Consider the following 22,453-nt stretch of genomic DNA (forward strand, 5'->3'; position numbering starts at 1 on the left):
CTAGCACTAATAGTATGTTTGGGGCAGTTGCAGAGCTCAAAGGGACTCTAGATACTCTAAAACAATAATAATAATAAAAAAGGTTTGAACGGTAGTAAAAAAAAAAAAACAGAGACAGAGAGAGGGAGAACTAATGAAAAGGGACATGAGAGAGATAATGAAAATAAATAGTTCTTCCTCTTCCAACTTTCCTCTAGGGAGCAGTTTATGAAAGATAGCTAGAAGAGTAGACTGAAATAAAATTCTTCCAGGGTAGAAAGTAATTAGGGGAGAGTACATGAAAGCCAAGGTTTAATTGTTCTTCTTAATGCAGTGAAAGAAGGCATTCATCATACAACTTTAAATGAGTATCCTATTAATGGGACATACCACCAATGGAATATTATAAATTAATATTTTTAAATATTCTGTAATTATTTTCTAAGTAGCACATTTGCAGTGCATTGAGTTTAGGGGTATATTTTAAAAACATCTCTGACAAATGTCATCATTTAAGACTCACAATTGTTGATACCCCATTTAAGCATTTCTTTCTATTTTACTATTCCAGGACCCTCAAAAAATTGAGGTGACCAACAATTTCTTCAGCTTCTGAGCCCTATTTCTAGATCTAATTTACTCCCAACACCGATTTCTAGATACCTCTCAAAAAATCTCATTTGGGGCCATTCTTTGGATTTGAGCAGTGAACAAGATAATGAATTTTATTTACAGCTTCAAATGTCTGTTCATTGGTGCCTTCAGTCTACACCATAAAAAGCTGGGGTATTAACTACCCAGGTTATGACAGCACAATGGGCTTCACCTTCTCATATGCCTAAATTATTCTCAGCAGCAAGTGGGAAGTTTTGTGAGGCAGATGACATCTTCCTGGGCACAGTGCCACATGGACATTAATGGTGGCCTCAGGACACTTTGGGAAATCTGGTTATAAATATCTCTACACTTCTAAATACTCAACTGAGAAGACAATTGTATTAGATAGGTTAAATTTAAAATGCAATTTGCTGTTTAACCATGTTAAGTAGTCATTTTCTTTCCCTTAAGAAATTCTCATGGTCTTTTGCAGTTGCTATAAACATGCCAATAGCCTAGAGTCTGGTATGACATGCAGTTGCCTTTCAAATCCATCCTTGAGGAGAAATGTGGTCGAGTTGAAGGAGGATTGACCAGAATCAGAACACCTGGAGGCACGGAAGTGTTGGAGAGCCACATTGGAGCCAGATCACCTGGATATAAATCTCAAGTCTGCTGCTGACCGAACTTGTGCCTTTGGGTAAGTTACTTAACTTCTCTCTTCAGCTTAGCTTCCTTATCTGTTGATAATAATACCTGCATCTTCAAGACAGGTTGGGAGAGTCACATGAATTAACACTTGTAATGTGCTCAGCCACATGGGAGTACGGTATCTGGATTTGCTATTATTTTTGCCTAGCTCTACTGCTGAAAATTATCAATAGTATATTTACTTCTGTTGAATCTCAGTTTCTCAGGAGGGTTAATAAAATGAGATAATAGATGTATAAGGCCTTAAAAACTATTCAGCATGACAGGAAATATATTGCAAAATGCTAGCAAAAGTAAAGAATTAGAAAAGTAAATAAAACATAGATTAAGATTTTTTAAGCAATTAATCTTTGTTTAAAATCCCTACCTTTTCATATTTTAGCTTTTGAGGGAAACCTGTATTGAATACATATCTACATGCATATACATATACATATGCATGTAGAAATGTATATACATACATATAGCTAGAAAAAATATCCTTAGCAGATAAAACTTCCTAATAATGATTCCTTGCTTAGCATTTTCTTGTGTTTATCATGTGTTTTATGTAATTGAGGAGACCTTTACAGCAGGTGTATCCATCCAATGTTTTGTTATTAACAATATATTTTGATAATTTTTATTGATGAAATTATTCATAATGGATTTCTAGTAAATATGGAATTATTTTAAAATGTTATTGATGGGCATTTTATCCCAAACATAAGGAATGTCATCCCTCCTTTACACACACACACACACACACACACACACACACACACACACACACACACACCCCTAATCCTCTAAAAATCTGGTAAATAAACTTCATGGTTTTCTAGAGGAGTTATTTCGTGGGGGAGGTGGGGGATTTAGAAAGCCTGAATATATGATGTTTCTACAGTAAAGTGATTCCTAAGTAAGGCCTTAAAAGACAGTGAAATAAGTTAAGACCAGACAAAATGGATGCTTTATAGGGTTCTGCCATCAAGCTTGGAGTCAGCTCATCAACACTAAAGATGTTGGTGAATCGGAAAATCAGAGAAGGCTTCAAGTTTCAGTCTTAAGGGACTGGTTGGCCTTAGAGATTTATTTTCAGATCTTTTTTTATTTGTCTCTACTGCATAGTAAAACTTGGGTGGGCAAAATTCTCCCCATTCCAGGGACCCTGTATAGACTGTTGTAGGTTTTTATGGGACTGATGCCCTGTTCTTTTTTAGAGGGCCATTTATGCCCAATGTCTTTCCTCCTTACAGCCAGTGCACATCAGTCTCTAACTCTTCCTCCCCCACCTTTCAAAATTTATGGCGGCTTTCAGCCAGGCTTGGCTTAAAGCCATTGACCTCTGTGGCCTGCGTTATTGACCAGAACACAGCATCTTCTGCCCAGAAAATATATGTCTCTTTATCTCCATGAAAAGAAAGGAAATGACTCTTGGAAAGGCCAGGGACACAATAAAAAATGAGAGAGGCTTTCCCATTTTTTTTTTTTTTGTTAGTGGTGTTTGGCTTTACAAAAAGCCACACTGGGATCAGCATGTGCATTAGGAAGCACTTTGAACTATGCACTGAACGGACACCCTTGGGAGCAGGCATTGTAGGCCAGAAGGCCTGTCCCAAATAAAATCACCTTCTGTAACCTCTCATCTTGAGTGTGGGTTTGATGATCTACCGCCCCTGGCAATGCCTCGGAGCTGCATCTACAGATTCACTGATAAAGTAAATCCATGGAGACACTGGTAAAGAACATGGTAGGATTCACAAATCCCACCTGCCCTTTGGGGTGGAGGTAGAGGGTATAGTGTCATAAAAGGTTGGAGCAGGGAGAGACATGAGAACTCATGGCATACAAGCTCCCAAATTTGCAACTGAGGCCCAATGAGAAGATATAACTTATCCCAGGTCATACAGCAAATAGCTATTAGAAATGGAGCCCATGGTGAGGCCAATTTGAAAAACATTGCAAGGCCTCGAAAGCTCAACTGACTATCCTCAAAAGTACTCCCTCACTATTAATTCTATGCAAAATGAAGATGCAAAATACCATGTAGCAAGGCTTATACACAAAGGCTAACGTAACGAAAGTCTCTTTCATTCCCCTTTCAGGTATTATTTCCGAAATCCTGTACTCAAGGAAACTCAGCTGCCCTGAAAAGTATACCATCAGAAGTCTCTCATCACTACACTTAAACAGGAGCTGGGAAAAGCCCTGAGAAAAAACCTAAAGGGAAACAATACAAAGAGTAAGTGGCACTCACAGTTTTGCAGCCTTGGACAAGTTTCTTATCCTGGAAACCTTCACTTCCCCACGAGTACAATGAGAATATGAGCACCTCCCAGGGTTGCCCAGAGAAGTGAGGAGCTGGCACAGGGAAGTGCTGAATCAGTTGGAGTGTTGTTGCAGCCTGGGGTTGAGGAAAACTGTGTTGGGGCACGTGCTACTGCAAAACACTCAACATGAGTTGGAGGATTTTATCTGAGTGTGCCAGGATTTTCTGGAAAAGGACTTTGGCAGACGTCATGGTTTTTGGCATAGACATAATTCACTAAGGGGCTGGGCAGCTAGTGTTCTATCTTACAGCTTTGGTTCTCAGATATGTATGGGGGCAGAATACCTAGACACTACCATACTCTTGGCAGAACATCATGACAACTTGATACACTTCATTCCATTATATAAACTAGAATCCAGACTCAAGTTTACTGGCAGAAGACATGTACTATCTACCTAATTCTCTACATGATTGCCCATAAGCAATCATACTATGAAAAAAAAAAGTTAATGGAACTAGACACAGTAGGCTCCTTTTTTCCATTTCCCATTACCATTTGCTCACTGTATGTTCATAAATTTGTTTTCTGTAAGCAATCTCAAGGAGACAAGCTGTAGCAGATGTCAAAGTTTTAGGCAAAATTTGTAGAGGGAAAAACTTTAAAGGAAAGGAATTCTATGTGGTAATTTTTTCCTGGAAATTTGGAAAAGACCAATATGATTGAACTTTAGTGAAAAAACATCTCAGTCTAGTTTACAAAACACCAAAGATCTATGGAGCAATTTAAGAACCACTGCACTAGAAGGAGTACAAACCAGAGGAGGTCTTATTTCCTGGTCATATAAGTGTTAAAATAAAGGGAAGAGAACCATAGAACTGTAGATACAGGTGAGTTTTAGCATCTTGCCTAACCAATAGCATTAAAAGAATGAAGTAAAGTGAAACTATTTCAAGGTAATCAATTGTTTAATTTGAGCCCGTTTATTAAGCCATACCTCTATTTATTATCATGAACTTTCTCTTCCAAAATTAGGAGGAAGTGTCAAGGAACTGGATGTTTAAGAATATTCTTAAAACTAGGTCCACAAAATTTAAGTGGGACCTTAAAATAGGTCTGTCCTGTTTAGAATAGAATTATCTGGGAAACAGCATTAAATAACCTACAATTCAAATTTAGATTTTAAGTTTTATGCCATGTTTCAAAAAAATAAATGTATAAAAGTAAGGAATTTGATATTTAAACATAACAAATGGGGCGGGCCACGGTGTCTCAGCGGGCAGAGTTCTTGCCTGCCATGCTGGAGACCCGGGTTCGATTCCTGGTGCCTGCCCATGCAAAAAGTAAATAAATAAACAAACAAATAAATACTATAAATGATGTGTATTGCAGATTTAAAAAAATATTTTCAGCAAGAATGTTAATAATATGGAAAGGTACAATGTATTAAGAGAAACAGTCTATAAAAGGATATGTACAATATTTTAATCCACATTTACACATAGAAAAAAACTCCTTGAATGGTTAATAATGTTAATGCTATCGACAGCTATGTTTTATTTTCACATATGCTCATTTTACTAAGCATATTGTTTTATAAAACAAAGCACAACTTTTAGTGGAAAGGTTAGAGTTTCTGTGCAGTATTACTTAATTGCTGAAGTACCAGAAATACAACCATTTCACCTATAAATTTGTCCTGCCACATACATCCTGAAGAAAGCATTTGAACATGGCTTCAGTGTCTGGGCAGAGGCATAGGAAATGCATACACACATATGGTTGTGTTTATAACAGTACTTTGAGAGACACAATATCAAACACAAAACAACTCTCAGTTGATTGGCAATTAGGGTACATGGATCTCTCTGTAATCCAGGCACTTATTAGAAAGCATAATTTCAAGCTTATTATCACCAAATAATTATCAATAGCTCAGTTGGAAGCAATTCAATTTTAATTTTTAAAAATTAAAAAAAAATGGTTGTTATTATAAAACTACATGCTTTCCCAAATATTCTAAAATCTATCCGAAGATGAAGCAGAGAGCTGGCTCCCATCGAATTATTTATCTGACCTGCACTTGGGTGTGACATCAGTAACCCAGGTTGAGAATCACTGTAACAACAAACAAACACAAAAACCATCATTTGAAACATTTCAAAGATGTTGAGGAGGTCACTTCTCCATGTCTTCATTTGGAAGACCTCAAGAAGAAATTTCATTTTGACTTTCTAATTTCAAAGAGCAACCAAAATTCACCCAAAGAATTAGTTCGTTTTCCTTTTGTGGGCTTCATGAGTGGACTGGCCAGGGTTCTCTTTCCAGTGACTCTCGCACAGCTCGGAGCTAAACGTGTAGACCAGCTGCCACAAACCTGATGCGATGTGGTGGGTGTTTTTAAACCTAAGTCTTGACTCAACTTTTTGTTCCCCTCCATGTTACCCTTTTCTTTCTCCTAACATTTTGTTTGTTTCTTGTTCCCCTACCATTCCACCCCCACCCCCCTAAAGTAATCCATGTGCATGGGAACAAATCAACTAGGACAGAAGAGCTTAAGGTGAAAAGCAGCAGCCTCTTGCCTCTCTGCTCTCTGCCTCCACCCCAGTACCACTCCCCAGATGCAACCTCTTTTAACTGTTTGCTTTGGGTTCTGTTAGCAGTGGGCTCTATAAATCTAGATAAGAGGCTTAACCTCTATTTCTCGATTTATCAACTTGAGATAATATCTCTAGACACCTTAATACGAAAGGGGAGGATTTAGCTCATTCATTCTAAACCACCTCCTCCTCCTCCCAGTGTTTTATATTTAGATTATCATTTTTAGTTCTTCTACAATTGTTAGCTTGGTAACTTTAAATAATAAGTAAACCTTTTAATCAGCAGCCCCTACCTCCAGCTTTTTAATCACTGGTACTACTGTGAGTTGCCTAATTTTAAAAAGTGAAGATAACTAACAATATATATACAAAAACAATAAGGCCTCGATAATGAATACAAAACCAAAAAGTTAAGAAGCCCTAGAAAATATGAGAGATGATAATGCAGGCTAAATTCAGGCCTAGGACTTCATGATAAGCCCTAAGTTTTATTATGGTGTCAGCCTCATTTATGGTAAACACCACATGTGAGCTTACACTGATGTTTACATAATGAGCTCAAACATCTACACTGATGCCCAAGTGAATTTCTTTCAAGACTTTCTGTTGGTTACTTGAAGCCTTAGGTTTCAAAAGTCATCTTTCCTAAATTTATAAGCCACTTCTTAAATACTTCTCTTCTTAGTCCCCTTAACCTCCCACCTGGAACTTGCTTCCAGGACTCAGGGTCATGGATTGTGTTGACCTCAGTCAGTGGGGCAGGGTTTACAGGTTTCTCTCCCTGAATACCCCACCCTGGTTAACCTTGATGACCCCCTTCTCCATGGGCTCCTCAAACTGGGACACACAAGTAGCTCTGGTCAGGCAGGTAACAATGGAAGTAGGCGAGACTCAGAGCTGGCCAGGGAGCCAGCCAGCCCACTGAAGGGGCAGTCAGCCAGGCTGTCAGGGCGAGTACAAGGGCTGCTACTCAGATAAGAATTACCCCCATCCCTAGTCTGAGTGTGCACTTTTTCTCTTCCAGCAGTAGGTGAGTAAGCTGAGCGATGACAGTGGGGGAGAGGGTCAGATAGCTTTGTTTTGCGCTCCCGCCCTCTGTTCCCTCATTCTTTCAATAGAATGAGATTGTCTCTCTCATTCTCAACCCTGCTGCTCTTAGGTGTTGTTTTCTTTTTTTTTAATTTAGTTCCTTCTGACCCTCTTGAGGGTCCTTGGTCTACCCAGAATTGCAATCTTCAGCACCAAGGACTTGGCGCCCAAGAAAGGCTCTTAAATCTTATCTTGCTTAATCAACATCCAACAAGTTGTTAAAAATGCAGGTTCCTGTACTAGAACCACCGCCCCCCGCCCCCCAAATTCCAATACAGTAGGTCAGGGTGGAGGGCGGGGGAAGGGGGGAGTCCATTTTTACAAGCAACCCAAATAATGCAAACGCAGATGATCTTGGACTCAAGACTGGGAAATATCTTCCATCCCAGCCCGTCCGTAGCCCACCCTCCTGGCTAAAAGGAAAACCATACAAGGGAAACACACTCCACTAGCTCATAGGGCCCCCACAGCAAGGAACATACTTCTTCTTTACCACCAGAAAAAAACTAATTCCAGGGGCAGCAGATCTTGTGTCTTCGAGATCCCTGCCACCCTCCTTCATCCCGAGCCGCCACACTTAAATCTCTCCCGTCACCTCCTCCTTCTCGGCTCCCTAGAGACGGCAGCCGGAACAGGACGCGCGCGCCCGTCGGTCCTCGGCCCCCTCAGGTACCTCACCGCTCTTCGGAAGCCCTCACCGCGCCAACGGGAGAGTCCCCTGTCTCTAAAACGCTCTGTGGAAGCCCAGGGAAACATTTCCTCTCTGAAAGCTCTTCGCCACGATTTTCCCAGAGCTGCACTTGAGTGAATCCCCCAAAGGAAATTACCACTTAAATGAGGCAGGATGCGCCGGCTGCTTGTCTGGCCTGGGCCGCAGCACGCCGCGCGGCAGGCAGCCCGGGACGCTAAGGAGCCCAGCGAGGGGCCGCGCGCCGCGAGGCCGGTGCACGTGCGCGGGGGTGCGCGCGGGGGTGCGCATGCGGGCCAGGCTCGCGCCGGGCTGCGGGGGGCCGGTGGGGAGACACCGGCGCCGGGAAATGAAGCCGGTCTGCTCCTTCCCAGCCCGACCCTTCGCGGGCCTGTCAGGCTGGGGACAGAGAAAATGATGGTCCAGCGTTGGGGTCCAGCCAGCCCGACCCTGCCGTGGCAGTGCGCGGGTCCGCGGAAAACCAGAGAGTAGACGCCATGAAGGCAAGAACAGCACCTACGTGGTTTGGTTTTCGCCTTTTATTAGTTGAGATGAAACTCAAGTACCATAATATGTACCCTTTTAAAGTGTATGACTCAGTGTTTTTTAGAGGTATGTTCACAAGGTTGTGTAAACGTCACCACTGTCTTATTCCTGAATATTTTTATCAGCCCAGAAAGAAGGCCATTGGCAGTCACTCCGCACTCCCCGGTTCCCCGGCCCCTGAGCGTGTGACAACCAGTAATCTACTGTCTGTCTCTATCAGTTTGCCACTCTAGACATTTCGTATGAATGGAATCTTGTAACATGTGGCCTTCTGTGTCTGGCTGCTGTCTCCTCGCATGGTGTCCTCCAGGTTCATCCATGTTGGAGCATGCGTACCAGTACTTCATTCCTTTTGATGACTGAATAATATTCCTTTGTATGGATATACCGCTGAATATGGATATTTCCATTTATCATTTGAGGGACATTTGGGTTGTTTCTACTTTTGGTTACTATGAGTAATGCCACTATGAACATTCGTGTACAAGATTTTGAGTGGGCAAGTGTTTTCATTTCTCATGGATATATATACCTTTTGGTGGAATTTCTGGGTCATGTGGTTACTCTCTGTCTAACCTTGTAAAAAGTTTTGTTTTTACACACCACTGTGTCCCTGGTTGTTAGACCAGTCCCTGGCACAGTCTTTGGCAGGTGGTTGAATGAATTGAACGAATAATGAAGTAGAATTAGAAATCAAATGAGGTTATGAGTTTTTTGGCTGTGTAAGTATTTTATACTCTACTATACATATGGAATACATATGGAATTTACTGTTATTTTTAAGTATTGATATCAGAGGTTTCTATCCTGGGATCTTTGGAAGAGCTACAGGAAGCTTGTGAATCCTCAGCAGTTGTATATTGAGTTGTTGAAATATGCGCACATGTGGTATTGCCTTACCTTAGGCCGGAGAGGTGCATTAGAGCGCCCTGTTTTGACTCTGCCCGTCTCAACAGGACATGGGATCCAAAAAGCCAAGGGAACTTGTCTGCCACAGGAGACCACCTCCCTTTTTGGACCACAGTTCTGCTCCTAGCACCCTGGAATTCACTGTCTGAAAAGCCTGGGATGGGGATTAAGTCATGTCCCTCACAAAAGACATGTTCAAGTCTTAATCCCAGGTTCTGTGGGTGTGAACCCATTTATCTGCAGTATCTTTGAATATGTTGTTAGGTAAGGTGAGTCAGGTGTGGATGTGAACCCGTTTGTAAATAGGACCTTTGAAGATGTTACTACTTAAGGTGTGGCCAAACTTAATGAAGGTGGGCCTTAATCTAATACAGCCAAAGCCCTTATAACAACTGAAATTGAAACGAATGAGCAGAAGTTAGGAGAAGACAGAGAAAAAGAGAAAGATTACAATGTGACAGAGACAAAGAAGTATCTACAAGTAAGGAATGCTGGGGATGGCTTGCAAGCCATTCCCAGAAGGCTACAAACTCCAGGAGGAAGCATGGCCTGCTGATACCTTAATGTTGGACCTCTGGCCTGCAAAACGGTGAGATATTTATACCAACCAGTTTATGGTATTTTTCATAGCAGCACTGATGAACTAAGATAGAAGCTCAAGCCTTTTCCTGAGGTCCATACTCCTGAGGGCAGTTCATGTTATTGGTGGTCAAAGGATGGCTGCTGTAGAGGTGTAAACAGAGGTCCAGTCTTCACAATAGGATGCTAACACAGGTGCCCAGGAGGACCTCCAGGGTGGGATGGAGTCAGGCCTGGGAAGATAAAGAGGGACAGGCCATGGAGTGAACGTTAATGGCTGAGGATTGAAGACCAGTTCCATTCCATCCACCATCTTACCATGAGAAATGCCAAGTAGTCAAAGAATTCTAAGTTCAAGCCTGGCCTTCCAGCTTTAGGTTCCCTTGAAGAACTTGTAAAGATCCGAGTGATGATAAGAGAATCTTGAGAACATTTTATAAGCAGACATAGGACTAGGTGGGGTGAGGAAAAACCTTGTGGCAAGTGGTACATGGGCTTCCATCCGTACTTTTGTCCCAGAACATATGTTGGGAAAGGACCAAATACATGTTTATTTTTCTAGGCAAAGGGTTCTTTGCTGCCATCAGATCCCCAGTCAGATTCAAAAAGTCTAAACCACAAGTAGAGAGAGCTGAGAACTAAGGAGAACATCAGACTAAACATCAGAAGTATTAGCCCCTCTTTCTCTGAATATGAGCTAGGTGAACCTGGATAAATTTTCATGATCTTGGTCACCCATATAATAAAATGGGAATAATCATAACACACATTTTACGATAAATCACAAAGAAATGCAAGGTGTCGTTTTAATAGATATTTCCCCACATTCTTTTTTATCTGCAGTCCCTTCATTACAGACCCATAAAAATCATTAAAACTGCAAGCTAAGTTTTACTACAACAATGGGAGAGATCATGTGGGATAAAATCATGCTACTTAATCTGTCCAAAGTTATTCGGCAGTGAATTAGTGGCAGATAAAATATGTATTCTAGGAATTCCAATGCTCTTTCCCAAGCTCTCGTCTCTCCATGATGTTCTCTTATCTAAGAGAAAGAAACATTCACTAATTCAGAACAAAAATGGTTTTCTGATAGCTTTGACTGCTGAAATGGTTTCCCTTTTCTCTAATGGTTCAGTAATATCTTTTAAACTCTCCTTTTGGTTTGAAAAGAACTATGTAAGAATCGATAAATACTCATTATTTCTAGTATTATTTATGTCAGTATGATGTTTGTGAGCTTTAATGAGAACAAGAAAGAGGTTGAGCAGAAATTAATACTCTGGATATTCTTAAGAGATTTTTTTGTGATAAAAAGGAATTGTTGTTTTTCCTACCCTCTTGTGTAACACTTTGTGGTTGTCCTTATTGTTTAATAAATTTTCGTGAATGATATTGATCACTGTCAGTCAGTGCGATTGTTACATAAATTTATAGAACGAAGTTATGCCTAATATTTATTGGTTCCTATACTCTTATGTTTCATGCAGCCATGAATATTGTGGTATGTGAATACATGAGAAATTTCAGCTGCTGGACATCAGGGTTGATATGTAACAGACAATTTTTTTTAACTATTAAAACGGATTCTCTTTCTGCATAATAGCTGAATCTCAAAACTGAAAAATAACCAGCTTGTTTTGAAATGCGAAATAGCTAACTTATTTCTTTATTCAATGAGTCTATTGTTATTGTTAGATATTGTAGGTAGGTAGATAGACAGACAGACAGATAGAAAGAAAGATAGATTACAGAGGACATAATTATTCTGGTGGTGAGGTACATGACTGACCAATCTGGTTGGTCTCCGACTGAAGGGTTTCTGAAAATGTGCTAAAAATAGAACAGTCCTGGGCAGACTTGAGTTATCGGTCACCCTAGTTTGTAGGTGGCATGTAACATTTTGGCTATGATGTAATTCTAAAATTTGGAATGGATTGTCAGTCAGTTTAGATTTTCCATTTTCTACATCTCCTTTTGGTTTGAAATTTGTAAGAATCAATAAATACTCATTATTTCCAGTATTATTGATGTCAGTATGATGTTTGTGACCTTTAATTAGAACAAGAAAAAGATTGAGAAGAAATTATTACCCTTAGCACTCTAAAGAGATTTTTGTGTGGTAGAGTTGTTATTTTTCCCTAGTGTATTATATGTGTTATCATGTTTATGGCTATTGTTGAAAAATCCATTTTAAAATTTCAATTGTTGAATGAAACAAGTCTCGATTATACCAGTCTTCCTGTGAGTTTTTACTTTGATAATTATCCTTCTCGATTTGAATGTCCGACGGATCGAGACTGCGCATTGGAGATGGCCCTGACCCTGAGCGTCTTGTTGATTGTCTCACCCTGCTGGGGGTGTGTTCTGACAGCCTCCCATGGTGGGTGTGTCATGCTTTCTCAACTGGAGTGTTTTTTACTGTTTGTTTGATGACGTTTTGTCTCTTACCCTCTTGTTTAACACTCCGTGGCTGTCCTTATTGTTTCGTATCTTTTCCTGAATGGTATCGATCACTGTCGGTCAGTGCTAGTGACACATGAACGGGATGAATTCTGCCAAACCCAATCCTATATCAAAGTGAAAGGGAGAAACATTCCAGGTTGATCTATTATTTGCAATAAACCATCCTTGGTTTAAAACCCCCAAAACAGACACAGCCTTAAGGAGTTAGAAAATATGGGTAAACTCTTGGGTTGGCCACTCTCCAGCTAACTGAATGTAAGTAACGTGAGTCTCTGGGACTGTCTTTCCTAAGCTGCAAATAAGAAGGCTGGGGTTTATCAGGGTTTCTTAATGTGGGATCCATGAGGGTCTTCAGAGGATCTGTGAACCCTCTGGAATTATAATCACATTTTGTGAATATATTTATATGTACACAACCCTCTCCCCCTCAAGAGGACCCATTGCTTCCTTAGTTTATGGTCTAAAAAAGATTGACAACACCTGGGCCAGGTGGTTTCTGAGAACACTGTGGGGCAAAGAGTATGATATTTAAATTTTATAAAAATCACCCCCTTTATCTTACCTAAAGATCAATTTAGCAGAATCTGTCATAAATCTTCAAAATGAAGAATGTGAATGGCTTGCTCAGGGCAGTGGCAGCCTCATCTCCCAGCTGCAGAAACGCAGGGGAGAGTCCAGGGTCAGGGCAGCAGAAAGAGTTGTCTTTAGTGTCAGGCTAAGGAATTTGTAGTTACCTTTATGCGAGTTGTGGTATTGGTACCTGTTGACTGCTTTTAAGAAGGAAGGTGATGTGATGAAGGTGTCATTTTAGGATAATCAAAATGGAACTGATGTGGTAAAATAATCTGGAGAGAGGCTGGGGATACTAAAGGGCGACCTTACCTGTAAGGCATTTCTTCAGCTATGTTTGTAGTTAGGCCACTGGCCTGAGAACTGTTTACAGGTGTTCCCAAAAGAAAGGTGCTATGGACAGTGAGCCGGGGAAATGCTGAGCTGGAGAGTGAGCAGGTTTTCATTTCAGGACCTTCAGAATCTCTGATAAGTAAATATCAGGTTAAGAATGGTATTACTAAGCGCAGTATTTCCCAGTATTACCTGACCATGATACTTTCTTCCAATGCCTATTAGTACTTCACTGCTAATGTTGAAGTATTAGGGCTCTGAAGTCAAACTGGATAACTCTAATGCTAGTTGTACTGTAACTTTGTACAAGTAGCTGAAGCTCTCTGTGCCTCAGCTTTCTTATCTGAAATGTGAGGACATTAATGCCATATACGTCACTTGGTTGTTCTAAGAATAAAGATAATACATGTAAAGTGCTTAGTACACAACTGGCACATAATAAGTTCTCAATGAATATAAGCACTGCTACTGCAGCTGAGTTTGTAGATCACAAGATTATTAGATGACCTCATTTCTTTAAAACTTGGAGTTGTCACCCACAGTCAGCTCTGTCTGTTAGAAAGCTCTTTAACCAGAACCTGAATCTGCTTCGTATCATTTCTATACTTTTTAAAAAATTTAATATTTATTCAGCAAACATTTATTGATCACCTTCTATGCTAAGTCTTGAAGATGCAAAGAGGAAATACAGAGACATTCATCACCATTTATAGAAGCAAATCCAGAGAGCTATGAGATCACCCAGCAGGGGCATTTATCCCTGCTTTGGGGGGCTTAGGGACTGCTCTCAGAGAAGGGGTGTCCAAGGATAGTTGGAGTCAGCCACACCGAGAAGGAGCGGAGGGAAGAGTGTCTGCAGATCCTCAAAGGTGTGAGGACACCAAGGCCCCCTTGAGAAAGGCCAGCCCCTCAAGTGGTTAGAGAGCTGCTGCGAGTCAGGAAGTGACAGCGATGAGACTGGTCAATATAGAGACCAGATTATGAAGGGCTGGGCATGCTATGTTAAAAAGAATTTTATTGGGTGAGCCACGGTGGCTCAGCAGGCAGAGTTGTCACCTGCCATGCAGGAGACCCGGGTTCGATTCCTGATGCCTGCCCATGCAAAAAAAGAACAAGTAAAAAGAATTCTATTTTATCCTGAAGATAATGGGCATCCATAGTAGGATTTAAAACCAAAAAGAAACATAACCAGAATTATATTTTCAAAAGATCATAATAAGTCATTGGCAATTTCCCTGAGCCCCTAGTTCCTCACTGGCAAAATGTGAATCACAACAAGGCCTACCTTATAGAAGTGTTCTGTGGATTAAATGACATTCATCACACATAGTAAGCCCTCAATTAATTTTGATTATTGTGATTATCATAAACTCCAGTTCTCACTGTAGTCTTTTGCTCCAATTGGTACATGAAGAATGAAGTGCTTTAGGATAGATAGGTATGAAGGATGGACAGACAGAGAGAAAATGGAACAGAGAGAAAAAAGGAGCAGAGAGACCCTGGGAGGGGTCCAATTATCCTCCAGCCCACACACTGTAAAGAGTACTCGCCAGGACTTGAACCCAGGTCTTTCTGGCTGCAAAGTCCATGCATATTTTTAACCCCCTACCCTGACAAGAAACCTCTCCTTTTAGGATCTCTTTTTAGGATCTAACTTTGTTATAAGGACATCACTTTCAGAATCTCCCAGAAATCCTGCCAGCTTTTCAAGTGACACTAACAGTTTTTTTAAGAGGAGGCATCTCCACACCCTAACTCAAACTCTCAGGGTGCTACTGCTTTTCAGTTCAGCAGGGATCAACCATTTGGAAAGAGCAAGAACCTGCTTCTCTGGCGGTGGGATGTGGCAGGAAAAGCCGGGCCATCCCTCTTGAGAGTCTTCCCACAGAGCCTCACTTTCCTGGTGTGACCAGCCTCTTGATGTCTGCCAACCCTCTCAGGAGGGGCTTGGCACTGAACCCCAAGACAAAAGCCTGCTGGCTTCTGAGGGAGCAGGCACTGGGCCAGCTCTGGGACCAGCAGGGGACCTGCCGGCGAGAAATATTGGCCCACCGCAGGCTGCCAGGTGCAGCCAAGCTCTCCGGCACGGGGCTCAGAAGGGGCAGGCTCTCTCTGCACTCCAGGAGCCCCCAGTACCAGAGAGTGGACTATATTTGGTTTGGTTTTATTCCTACTGAGCTCGGTACCTTGGACTTTCAGAAGATATTCTTGAGTTTCGGTTCATTCCCCATTGGATTTCACCTCAACCTGTGAGCACAGGGAAGGTCAGCTGAAACAACGGACATTGGTTGGCTTTTCCCTTAGTCGTAAATCCTAGAGCTGCCATCAAGGAAAAGAAGGGGCGAGATAAGAAACCTGGCCCGCCCGGGTCTAAATGACTCCACGTAGGCGGAGGTAGGGATTTTCGTTTCACACCTGCCTGAATTTTCATTAGGAAATGTTTCCATTGTGGCACTGAGGTATGTTTCCTTAGAACTAGGATTCTGCCTGATACAAATGAGCTGCTGAAGTAGGAGTAATTAAAATGTTATTAACTAGTGTTGTTATTACTCATGTGCACTTTATACCGGCCAGATAACTGTGCTAAACACTTCGCTTGCACTGTTCTACTTGACCTTCAGACCTGAAGGAGGTACTGTTATTATCCCAGCTGTGCAGAAGGAAAAACTAGGCTTAGCTGGAAGGTAGGCAGAGCTGGCTGTGCTTCGCCATTCAGACTGCAGGGTATCTCCTGAGGCACAGGGAGCTTGTCTTCTCCAGGTTTGAGGCGGGGGCTGGGTGGCCTGCGTGGGGGACCCTTCGCTGGCGTGGAAGCTGGAGGAGGAGGTGCTGATGCAGGCCACCTGTGAGCCCTTCCTGCCCAGACACCTCTCCCGGGCTCTGCATGTCCACTAGAATCGGGAGAGCTCTATCCTTCTTTTTCTTGTGTGTGGAAGCCCCGGATTGAGCATTCATCATGGAATCTCCTCCTCTCTTTGTGAGCACAAATCCCATGAGCACTGATGGGAGTTACCCCTCTGCCTCTAAGGGAAACACAGGCCTCTAATTGCCGTGAGAAGAGGCCCACTGCCTGCCGCCTGGGACGCTGGGCACCGTTTCCCATCGCTCTCCACTGGGGGGTGGCAGAGGTCCTGCACACAGCTTCCCCCAGCCTCTCTCCCGGCTGAAGAGTTTGCATTAGGTTTGGTTTCTCAGATTAAGTCATTTATAAAACAAAGCTCCGGTGCTCTTTAAAAATCCTTTTAAAAATGCGCTCTCACATCAGTCTGCTTTCTCCAGCCTCCTCTGCTTTCTTCTCTGGTCCTTTTAAATGCATTTTGACTGATAGATAAAGGTGCAGCCTAGAGCTGTCCTTACAGAGAAGGCCAGGTAAATTCTGTAACCCCTCACAGAATCTTCTCTCCTTACTCTCAATATCACGGGATTATAATGTTCAGATTTACATGGTCTGACTCTGCTCCCCTCCCCCACTTTGGTAAACAGCACAGCCCCCAAGTTACGCGGAGCAGAGGCCCATTATGAGATATGAACACCTGGCCACGGGTTGGATGACATTTGAAAAGAACTGTGCCAAGGATCCAGGAGCGGATGCTTGAGGCTGGCGTGGGGAGAGGAACAGGGGTCGCAGAAGCCTTGTGTGATCCCAGACACGGCAGCCGCAAACGCGGCCTGGCAGGCTTTCCTTGAGGGGAGGTGCTGAAAGGCGAAGAAGGGACACACAAAATGGGGAAGACAGACAAAGGGGCAGGAAGAAAAAAAAGAGAGAAACGAAGTGTTCCTCCCTCCGTAAGGCAAAGGGAGCAGCCGCCAAGGTCCCCAACCCAGTCTTCTCCTGCCACCTTGTGGCTGCGATTTGTAACTACATCACAGACAAACGGTGGTGATCTCTGCAGCCCGGGGAGGTGGCTACCTCCTGGTCTAAAGAGAGGACCTACTCGACAACACAAAGGGTAACGAGCCAAAACAACCATCAGGAAAGTAGACCCTTTCCCGTGGAGGGCTTGTTTGTTTTGATTTGAAAGACGTTGCCGTTAAAGAACAGATTTGTGTCTTGCTCAACCTGCCCTTTCTGGGGTGGGGGTCGGAAAATCCCCAGCCTCTAGCAGTTGCTTTAAAAAATATTCACATGTGTAGCAAATAATTAACCTCACCGTCAGAAAAATCTGGTTCTGTATTATTAAAGACCATTTGTTACTTATTTTCTGACACTATCCGGTTTTGAATAGAGAAATGAGACGTCACATACATTTATTGGCCAGAATCCACTTCCTAGTGGCAGACCCCCAAGTGTTATCCTCCTGTAATAATTCGCTTTCCTTTGAGAAACACATAATTTAGGGTCTGGCCATTTGTTGTCTTTGAAGATTTCCCCCATTCAGATGCAAAATATTTGAGGTACTTTATTAAATCTCTGTGCTAGTGTTCATTGATAGAGTAATGTTATAAAATACATTTATTAAAAATGTATTTTATAATATGACTTCATCAGTGAGAACTAAGATGTTAATAATAAACACATGCATATGTAAAGTGCTATGCTTTAAAGTATAGATTATGTATATATTTGTATTGCACATGATTATGCTTAACACACGCTTTGCTATCTGCCCATAGCAAGAATTCTCACCTGTGTCAGATTATAAGCCAGTATACAGAAAAGATCAAGTAAAGATAGCCTCCAAAAATGTCATTTCTGTGTGCCTTTATACAGAAGAACAAAAGTTAACAGATCTAAGTGGTAGCCTGCTTTCTGCAGCCTCCTTTGTGCTCTTTTCTGGGTTACAAAAAATATATTTTTGACTGACAAATAAAGGTACAGACCAGGCTTGTCCATTCAGAGACCTCTGTTCCATAATAGACCTGTGCATGTCTGTGGGACACTGGTCATTCTGGGGGATGACATATGTTCCTTTGTGTGAGGCTAGTTGTGCTTTACCTTGGTACCATACACGGAGGGTCTAAGGGTGCTACAGAATTTTCCAGTTTGATGCATTGGCTTGCTATGGGGCCAAAAGACCCCATGGTAATTGAGGTTGAAGCATAACCTCAGAAGGCATTGAGCATGGCACAGCCTGAGAAGCTGGTTTGGTTCTGTCTGTGTTGTACTCAGAGGTTCAATTCTTTGCTTTAAGAGCCAAATGAGCTCAAGGATTGCAGTTAGGGGCAGATGGTGGGCTCTAGTGGAGATCGTAGAGCAGAAAGATGCTACAGAGGTTCGCAGTTGGCTTTGGTTGCTTTGTCTGGTGTTTTACCCTCAGAGAGTCATTCTTCTTTTCTTATTCTGTTTGTTCAGAATAAGACCCGACCTTGGGAAAGTGACTTCCACAGGCAGTGAAAGGTGTTTATCTTGAACCAAATGACATGTGCGTCCTCTTGGCTTTTAGATAGGAGCAGCTGTGGAAGAATGCCTTTCTGAAACAGTGATTTCTATGGTGGCTGATTAGATCATATATTACAGGTGTTTGCAAATCATCTTCTAAAATTTCAGTCCCAGATAGGGCTTTTAGAATCTACTATGGCATGACTCCTGAAATAAGCAAAGATGGTCAGCCACTTGTCTCTGCCACCCTCCTTTTATGTGCTCCTGCATCACTGACAGGAGGTTAACGGGCGAAGGGCACCTCCTCTGCTTCTGGGAAGGCATCTTGGAAGCACAAAGCCCCTGCCCCACTGTGATGGATACAGCTGAGTGGATCCATGATGGAGGCTTATCCAAGACGATGTTCCAGAAGCCACAGAGGATATAAACCTTAGAAACTTCCCTTGTGTATGCAAGGAGTGCCAACTTATCTACTAGGCACAGTGCCCAGGCCCGATAATACTTTTAGGATCAAAAACGTTTTCATTTCTTTTAAAATCAGAAGAAAAAAATGAAGGTTTAGGTCAAAGAAAAAGTTTTACTATATAATAGTAATATATTTGTCTTCATACCAATGCAGTTGTAAAATAGAGGTTTTAATATTTGAAATATTTAAATGATAATTTAAATATTCATACATTTAAATATTTCACATATTTAAATATTTCATGTATTAAAATTTAGTATTTTATGAAGGAAACTCATCATGTGGCCCTGTGTGCAGTTGAGTTGTCTCTGATGGCCTGCTGAAGGAGACCCTACGCGTACAAACTTATTTTATGCCTTCTTAATAGCTAGAGTTCAAGGAGTCTCTAGGAATGAATCCCAGAAGGGATTTTTTCCCATTCGGTACTTCCAGACCTCGAGTCTAGAGGGCCCCATTGCCCTATAGTCAGCTGTGTGGTGCCCTGATTCAGAACTGTTAGGTTGCGGTCTGATGCGTCCTGTGGGGTGGGCAGAGGTTATATTTTGGTAGAGCTAGCCCTCCGTGTGCGCAGCTGGAGGGAGGCCTGGGTTTTTTCACAGCTGTCATTCTTTAAAACCCTCAGTCTCTGAGGAGAATCCATGGAAAATAGAACCTAACCATGTTAAGCTATACTTGAATTATTGAGCATGCCGAGCCTGCCTGAAAATTTTAAATGTCTGGAAAATAAATAGGGTACATAAAAAGATTTTATTGAATTTCTCCAAACCAGAGAAGAATAGTAAATGGCTGCTTATTTTTTTTAAACATCAGACGTGGGTCCTGCATTTGTTAAGAGATCTCTTGGCTCTCTTGAAAATAATGAACACAAATACCTAGGGACAAACTAGCAGGAAAAAAAATACAACTTCCTGAAGCTATTTCATCCTTAGGGAGAAGGCTTATAAAATTTGTGAGTGAGCTCTTCCCGGCGTGAGAGACTCCGAGAGCCGGCCGACCGCGGGCACTCTTGCCGCCGCGCTGCTGCTTCTCAAAGCTGCTGCTGCTCCCGTGCCAAGAGCAACTACTAGGTGAACTGAAACAGTGCAGAACAGCTCCCGGGGCCACGACAGGGAATGGACACACAGTGTACCCCAGTCTGGACTGGCTAGTCTGACTGCGAGACTCGGCTGCGGTGAGATCCCCAAGCGGCGCGTGATTTCCCGAGCTGCGGCAGCTGTGGCGGCCGGAGCTCCTCCCTCCCTCCTTCCCGGGCCAGCTGAGAGTCTCGGAGAGGCAAGTTTCCCAAGCCGAGGCAGCCGGCGCCCCTCTTTTGCGGGCGGCTTCCTGGTCCGGCTACGAGTCTCGGATCAGAGGGCTACCCAAGCCGCGGTGACCCTCCCCCGCGGGCGGCTTCCTGGTCCGGTGGGGAATTCCCTGGGCCTGCTGCGGCCGGTGACCAGCCACAGGGTCCCCTCAAGCCGCGGCGGCTGACGCCCCCACCACGCGCGGCCCCCCGAACCAACGGAGAGAATTGGATCAGAAATCCCCAGGCCATGGAGATCGGTGACCGGGGGGGATCGCTTCCAAACACGGGAGACAAACGTGTGCCACGAGCGCCACCTACTGGGCAGTATAAGAAAAACAGAACCCAGAGATTTCACAGAAAAATCTTTCAACCTTGTTGGGTCCAACACCCAGGGAAATCTGACTAAATGCCCAGACGCCAGCAGCAGAAGATAACAGTCCACGCTCAGAAGATTGAGAATATGGCCCAGTCAAAGGAACAAACCAATAGTTCAAATGAGATACAAGAGCTGAGACAACTAATGCTGAATATACGAACAGAAATGGAAAACCTCTTCAAAAATGAAATCGATAAATTGAGGGAGGACATGAAGAAGACATGGGCTGAACATAAAGAAGAAATAGAAAAACTGAAAAAACAAATCACAGAACTTATGAAAGTGAAGGATAAAGTACAAAAGATGGAAAAAACAATGGATACCTACAATGATAGATTTAAAGAGACAGAAGATAGAATTAGTGATTTGGAGGATGGAACATCTGAATTCCAAAAAGAAACAGAAACTATCGGGAAAAGAATGGAAAAATTTGAACAGGGTATCAGGGAACTCAAGGACAATATGAACTGCACAAATATACGTGTTGTGGGTGTCCCAGAAGGAGAAGAGAAGGGAAAAGGAGGAGAAAAACTAATGGAAGAAATTATCACTGAAAATTTCCCAACTCTTATGAAAGACCTAAAATTACAGATCCAAGAAGTGCAGTGCACCCCAAAGAGATTAGACCCAAATAGGCATTCTCCAAGACACTTACTAGTTAGAATGTCAGAGGTCAAAGAGAAAGAGAGGATCTTGAAAGCAGCAAGAGAAAAACAATCCATTACATACAAGGGAAACCCAATAAGACTATGTATAGATTTCTCAGCAGAAACCATGGAAGCTAGAAGACAGTGGGATGATATATTTAAATTACTAAAAGAGAAAAACTGCCAACCAAGACTCCTATATCCAGCAAAATTATCCTTCAAAAATGAGGGAGAAATTAAAACATTCTCAGACAAAAAGTCACTGAGAGAAGTTGTGACCAAGAGACCAGCTCTGCAAGAAATACTAAAGGGAGCACTAGAGTCAGATACGAAAAGACAGAAGAGAGAGGTATGGAGAAGAGTGTAGAAAGAAGGAAAGTCAGATATGATATATATAATGCAAAAGCCAAAATGGTAGAGGAAAATATTATCCAAACAGTAATAACTCTAAATGTTAATGGACTGAATTCCCCAATCAAAAGGCATAGACTGGCAGAATGGATTAAAAAACAGGATCCTTCTATATGCTGTCTACAGGAAACACATCTTAGACCCAAAGATAAACATAGGTTGAAAGTGAAAGGTTGGGAAAAGATATTTCATGCAAATAACAACCAGAAAAGAGCAGGAGTGGCTATACTAATATCCAACAAATTAGACTTCAAATGTAAAACAGTTAAAAGAGACAAAGAAGGACACTATCTACTAATAAAAGGAACAATTAAACAAGAAGACATAACAATCATAAATATTTACGCACCGAATCAGAATGCCCCAAAATACGTGAGGAATACACTGCAAACACTGAAAAGGGAAATAGACTCATATACCATAATAGTTGGAGACTTCAATTCACCACTCTCATCAATGGACAGAACATCTAGACAGAGGATCAATAAAGAAATAGAGAATCTGAATATTACTATAAATGAACTAGACTTAACAGACATTTATAGGACATTACATCCCACAACAGCAGGATACACCTTTTTCTCAAGTGCTCATGGATCATTCTCAAAGATAGACCATATGCTGGGTCA

The 22,453-nt window shown here is 42.2% G+C and overlaps 1 long non-coding RNA gene across 1 annotated transcript in view; it reads left to right on the top strand.

Moving 5' to 3' along the window:
• Window positions 1–822: 822 nt before the first annotated feature.
• LOC143673497 (uncharacterized) overlaps window positions 823–22,453 on the top strand; it is a 46,189-nt gene continuing 24,558 nt past the window's right edge. The window contains exons 1-2 of the long non-coding RNA XR_013170408.1: window positions 823–1,276; window positions 3,375–3,511. This is a non-coding gene — a long non-coding RNA (uncharacterized LOC143673497). The remainder of the gene's footprint in view (window positions 1,277–3,374; window positions 3,512–22,453) is intronic.

Source organism: Tamandua tetradactyla, chromosome 2 (genome assembly GCF_023851605.1).
Source record: "Tamandua tetradactyla isolate mTamTet1 chromosome 2, mTamTet1.pri, whole genome shotgun sequence".
NCBI lineage: Eukaryota > Metazoa > Chordata > Mammalia > Pilosa > Myrmecophagidae > Tamandua > Tamandua tetradactyla.